A 7025-nucleotide genomic window follows, 5' to 3' on the forward strand; every position below is an offset into this window, starting at 1 on the left:
TCATCAGTTTGATGTGAGTAATGACTTTTTACATGGGACATTGCACGAAGAAGTATATATGTCTTAGTCTCTTGGTTTTATTCGACCTACTATCTAGACTGTGTTTACAGCCTTCACAAAACTATATATAATCTGAAACAAGCTTTCAGAGGATGACATGCAACATTATGTACATCATTACTCAACCTTGGATTCCTTGAGTCTAAATCAGACTCCTCTCTTTGTCTATCACTCTTCATAGGTAATGACATATGTTTTGGTTTATGTAGACGATATAATTTTTATCAACAACTCACTATCTCACATTGCCTTTACTGTTGACACACTGGGTGAGCTTTTCCCCCTCAAAGATCTGGATCAACTGTATTATTTCCTTGGTATTGAAGAGACTCTCACCACCCACGGTTTGTTCCTATGCCAGTCACGCTATATTAGTGATCTATTGACTAGGGCTCAGATGCATTAATTCAAACCTCTTCACACTTCGGTTACCTCTGATCATCTCTCTTGTCATGATGGTGATCACCTGGCTGATTCTCAGCCCTATCAGAGTATTGTTGGTGCTCTTCAGTATCTCACTCTTACACGCCCAGAACTTTCGTTTGTCGTCAACTGTGCTTGTCAGTTTATGCAATCTCCTACTATGTCTCACTAGGTGGCTATCAAACGTATTCTTTAATATCTTCAACATACTCAGTGCCATGGTATTCTTATTTGACCCTTCTCTTCTTTGAGTCTAACGACTTATTCTGATGTTGACTGGATAAGTTACCCTGATGATCATCGATGTACCACAAGCTACTATATTTTTCTTGACAACACTCATATCTCATGGAATTCTAAGAAGTAGCAAGTGGTTACTCACTCTAGTATTGAATCAGAATATCATGTCTTGGCGCATGTCACTGTTGAATTATGCCGGTTCCAATCACTTCTCAATGAGCTCTATGTTCCCATGTTGCAACCACAGGTTCGCTGGTGTGACAACATTGGAGCCACACTTCTCACAGCCAATCTGATTTTCATGCTTGTACAAAACACGTTGAGATTGACTTTCATTTTGTTCACGAGCGTGTTGCTCGGAAGACACTTATCATTCAGTACATTTCTACTAAGGATCAAGTTGATGATATTTTCACAAAGAGCTTACCCTCACATCATTTTGCCCTTCTTCAAGACAAACTCACAATGTGTGTCTCCCCGTTTCACTTGCGGGAGGGTATTAAGGGATATACTTCCCGAGATTTTAGGATTTCGAATCCGGATTGCAATCATCTTGAAATTCTTAGGGATTATATCTAATCTCACAAATTAAGGATCTTTATTTATCATCGTTTCACTATAAATATTGTATCAACAATACACTCTGATCAAGACCTAAATATCAATACAATATCTATTTTCTATCTGCAAGCTGAAGGTCACGATGAATGGCTTTGGAAGAATAAGCTGAAGGTCACGGTGAATGGCTTTGGAAGAATAGGTCGAAACTTCCTCCACTGTTGGCATGGCCAAAGGACTCGTCGTTGGAAGTCACTGTTGTCAACGACAACGACGACATCAAAAATGTATGACACGCCTTGTCATTTAGTTTTTCTTAATTTGTTGGTTGCTACTCGGAAAACCTAGAGGTTCCACTGTACAAAAATTTTGTACAAAGGTCTGAACATTTTCCTAGCTACCATGTGTTCTTTTAAATTAAATTTTGGATCGCCTGCGGAATTTAACACGTTTGATCCAAAACTTAATCTATTTGTTCTTTTAGGTTTAGACTTGGATCTACTGTGGAACTTAACACGTTCGATCCAAATCACCTTAAGTCATTAGTTCCATTAAATATTAATTTCCATAATTAGTTCCCAGTACTGACGTGGCGAGGCACAAGGCCTTCTTGGATATGGAAGCAACCACCACCGACTAGACAAAACCTTTTATGGAAACCTAATATTTAATTTCCTAAAATAACTTTAGGTTAACCGAAAGGAACAATCAAATCACAAGGAAAAATAAAACAAAAGAACACAACATCGAAAAACATATTCGAAATACTAGAATCGTAAGCCTCTTGTATTTGGTATTATTTCCAAAAATAACTAGTATGATGCGGAAAGAAAAATTACTAGTTATACCTTTTAGAAAGACCTCTTGATCTTCTACCGTATTCCTCTTCTAACCTCGGACGTTGTGTGGGCAACGATCTTCCGAGATGAGAAACCACCAAACACCTTCTTCTCCTCCTAGCTAGGTTCGGCCAAAACAAGAAAGCTTCACCAAGGAAGAAGAAAAAAAACACCAACCAAGCTCCAAGGGATGCAAGCTTTCTCTCATTCTTCTTCTTCTTCTCCAAGTAGTATCCGACCACCACAAGAGCTCCAATGCCAAGAGAAAGGTTCGGCCACCACAAAGAAGAAGAGGGGAAGAGAGGTTGGCCGGCCACACCAAGAATAAGAGAGGGAGAAAAATAATAGAGGTTGTCACTCATGAAGGCACCCCAACCCCCTCTTTTATATTCCTTAGCCTTGGTAAATTAGGAAATTTAATTACAATAAAATTTTCTTAATTTCCTTGACATGATTTAATTGAGAAAAATAAAATAAAATTTCCCAATTAATCTTATAATGGCCGGCCACATCATAGAGAGGAAAAATTAGGCAAGTTTCAATCAACAAATTAAAACTTCCTAATTTGTTTCCGGAAATTTTAAAAATAAAATTTCTCTTCAAAAATCCCTTCATGGTTGATAAAAAGAAATTTCTATAATTTTAATTTTTCAACATGTAAATAATTTCCAAAGAAAAAATAAAATATCTTTCCAATTTACAAATAAGGAAAGAGATCTAATCTCTTTCTTTAATCTTTTGTAGATCCTTTTAAGAGAGATATTTTTATTTTAATTCTCTTTAATAAATTATATCTTCCACATAATAAAAAATTAAAATTAAATTTTTTTTTAATTTTATTATGGCCGGCCCTCTCTAGCTTGGGTTCAAGTTAGGGCCGCCACCCAAACTAAACCTAGGTCGGCCCTAGCTTGATTCCCAAGCTAGCTTAGAAGGTGGGTATAGATGGGTATATAACTCTATAAATAAGAGGCTACGATAGGGACCGAGAGGAGGAATTGGTTTTGGTCTCCCGATAAAATTAAGCATCCCGTGTTCACCCCGAACACACAACTTAATTTTATCAATAATAATTCATTCCACTAGAGAACTATTATTGAACTACCGCACCAATCCCAAATTACATTTTTGGGCTCCTTCTTATTATGAGTGTGTTAGTCTCCCTGTGTTTAAGATATCGAATGTCCACTAATTAAGTAAGTTACTGACAACTCATTTAATTAATATCTTAGTCCAAGAGTAGTACCACTCAACCTTATTGTCATGTCGGACTAAGTCCACCTGCAAGGTTTAACATGACAATCCTTATGAGCTCCTCTTGGGGACATTCTCAACCTAGATTACTAGGACACAGTTTCCTTCTATAATCAACAACACACACTATAAGTGATATCATTTCTCAACTTATCGGGCTTATTGATTCATCGAACTAAATCTCACCCATTGATAAATTAAAGAAATAAATATCAAATATATGTGCTTGTTATTATATTAGGATTAAGAGCACACACTTCCATAATAACTGAGGTCTTTGTTCCTTTATAAAGTCAGTATAAAAGAAACGACCTCAAATGGTCCTACTCAATACACTCTGAGTGTACTAGTGTAATTATATAGTCAAGATAAACTAATACCTAATTACACTACGACCTTCTAATAGTTTGTTCCTTTCCATTTTGGTCGTGAGCTACTGTTTATAATTTATAAGGTACTGATAACATTATCTTCTGCATGTGACACCACATACTATGTTATCTACAATATAAATTAATTGAACAACTACAAACAAATGTAGATAATTTGACCAAATGTGATTCTTTATTCAAAACAAATGTTTACAAAAGCTTAGGCTTTCAGTATACACTCCAACAATCTTATAACGACCCAAATTTCCTCATTTTGAGCCCCAAAAATAATTCAAAAATATTTAGAAATGCTATAGAAAAATTCTAGAGATTTTTAGAAATTTTTAGAGTATTTTTATGTAATTTTTGGAGTTCGTTTGATATTTTTACCAAGGAGAATAAGTTAAAAAAAAAAAGGGTTGTAGAAGCTGGGTTTCGAACCCAGCACCCTGGACCCAAGCAAAACCGGACTAACCAACCGAGCTGCGCTCGATTTGTTAATCATGTATGGAGCGATATATATTTAAGTAGTAGTTAGGAACAGTAAAATAAATTGGAAATAAAAGTGCACGGCTAAGGAATAGAAGCCAAGATCTCTGACTTGGTTAAAATCTGGCTAACCAAGTGTGCTGCGGGCGGTTTTGTTTAAGAATAGATAGTAAAATTAATTAAAGAAGTTAACCGAATATTGAGTTATAAGAGAGAACTTAGGGATTAATTTTTCCCGAGACCTAATTTTCTTCCCCCTCCCTTATCTCGCGCGGCGTCGTCCTCTGCTCGCGCGGAAGACGAAGAGAAGCTAGGGCTTCTTTCGACGGCCGACCAAGGTTCTCCAAGGGATTTTCTTCACTATAACAATGCCCTCGTCGAGGAGATTTCATGGACACGAAGAGGAGCCGAGATCTTCACTTCTCCGGAAACTCTAGAGCCTTCCCCTTCGGCTGTGAGTCCAAGAAACCGCTGTAAGTTGCTACTCACCTGCAGTAGGATAGCTCCGAGGTTTTATTCCTTGTTCCTTTCCTTTTTCCCGAAAGCTTGGGACAGATTGTAGGCGCTCTGTGTTTTTGATCGGATTCTATAACATGCTGTTTAGATTATTATTCCATTTGTTCTTTAACATGCTGTAGTATTTCTGCTGTTGTGAGCTTTTCTGTTTTTTTCATTGTTGCCGTGGCACACAACAATCAGAATTTGATTGTACAACATGGGAATAGCTTTTGGATTTTATTGTACAGCATGGGAATAGCTTTCGGATTTTATTATACAACGTGGGAATAGCTAGAGGTTTAAGAGTAACATGCGTTCTTTGTTTTCCTTTTTAGTTGGGCAGTAGCATGCTTGAAGAATTGTTGCTAGGGATATAAGAGATTTGCTTTCTTCTTTTTAATCTGGCAGTAGCATACTTAAGGAATTGATATGCATGTGTATAGAATTGAGCATGAGGAATTGATTTGCAGTTTATCTCTTTTAGCAGCGCAGAATTTTAGTTATCTTTTAGCATCTAGTTCTTTTGCGGTAGATCATGTTGTAACATGCTTGAAAATCTATAATGCTCTTTAGAGGTATAAGTTTTCGCAGGTCTTACATAGATTTTATAAAGCTATTATTATTGAACCTCTAAAAGCAAGTTTTATAGAAGTTAAAGTTTCTACCAGTTCAGTTCTTTTGGGTGTTATGAGGTGGCACGTACAACCCTTAATCTAAGTACATAATGTTAGTTTTCCTTGCTATTTAATAACATGATCAGGTCTGTTTAATACCATTGTAAACCTAGTTTCTTTATTATTCTATAAGCATGAGCAGCTTGTTATGAATTCTAGATTTTTGGTTAAGTAGGTATGCATATTTTATTAAGTTTAAAAATGCAGAGTTTTATAAGTATAGTAAGCAGATTTTTGATTTAAGCATTTCAAAGTGAGAATTGGCTTAAACATTTCAGTTTCTTTTTAAAGAAGTATTTTTTTGAAGTATTAACAAGTATAAGAAAGATAAAGAAAAGAAAGAAAAAGGCCAAGGCCTTAAGTAGATCCCAAAGTCAAGACTTTAGGGATTTTGGCACACAAGGTGCTAAAGAAAATGCCGAGGCATTATATATTAGAAGTATTAAGAGATAACAAGTATTTTACTTTTATCAATGGCACTGTACTGGACTTTCAGTAGTCCTTGGGCTGGGCTCCCATAGTCGGTTCCTAGGTTTAGATAACCTAGTATGCAGGACTCTCAGTAGTCCTTGGGCTGGGCTCCCATAGTCGGTCCCTAGGTTTAGATAACCTAGTATGCAGGACTCTCAGTAGTCCTTGGGCTGGGCTCCCATAGTCGGTCCCTATGTTTAGATAACCTAGTAAACCCTACTAGATTCGGGACCAGCTATCTCGGGTCTATGGTACTATGTCTGGGCCCAAGAAGAAGTTGATTATTATTTTGAAGTATTATAAGTATAAGTTTTTGAACAAGTAAAACGAGTTTTACATAAACATAAAGTATCAAAGATTAAGTTTAGAACAAATGAAATAAGATTCATATAGTTCTAAAAATTAGTAAGTTTAGTTCTTTATTCTACCATGTTTATCTAGCAGATGCGTAGTTTTCATGTTTACCTATTAGATGAGTAGCATGATTAGTTATTAGAATTACATGAGTAGATTCCTTAGCTTTTCCTTGCTATTAGTTTGACATGAGCAGTTATGTTTATGCTTTATTTCCTTTTTAGAGCATATAGTTTCTAGTTCTTTTTGTATACATGCACATTCGTTAGATAGCGCTTACTAAGCAAATTTTGCTTATAGACTACACTTCCTCTTACTGCAGATACAGGAAAGGAAAAGATATAGAAAGGAAGGCGACAAGGAGGTGTTCGAAGGATGTGTGATGCCAGGACTATGGAAGCCTTGGGACTAGGAAAGAAGTTTTAATTTTAGTTTCCGCATTTTAGTTATTGTAAACATTTGAGTTGTATTTTAAGTTCATGTCATTTGATATTATTCTGTTTAGATTGCATGTAGGATGAGTTTAGTTTAGTAAGTAGATATTTGTGTGTTTGATACTTATTTAACTGCGTGGTTGATTGATATGTGTTCCAGCCGCATGTGGCTGAGTATATATATTGCATGTATTGTTGAATAAGGTCACCGGTACAGGGGAGATTCTGCCGAAATTTTTCGGTAGGGTTTCCATGTGATTTTTAATCATACCGGTTAAGTAGAGTTAGTAGTCAAGTAACAGTCATCCTTAGAGAGTAGTTGTAGTAAGAAGGGTGGTCGTTACAAATCTCCCACTTATA

Source organism: Zingiber officinale, chromosome 4A, assembly GCF_018446385.1.
Source record: "Zingiber officinale cultivar Zhangliang chromosome 4A, Zo_v1.1, whole genome shotgun sequence".
Taxonomy (NCBI): Eukaryota; Viridiplantae; Streptophyta; class Magnoliopsida; order Zingiberales; family Zingiberaceae; genus Zingiber; species Zingiber officinale.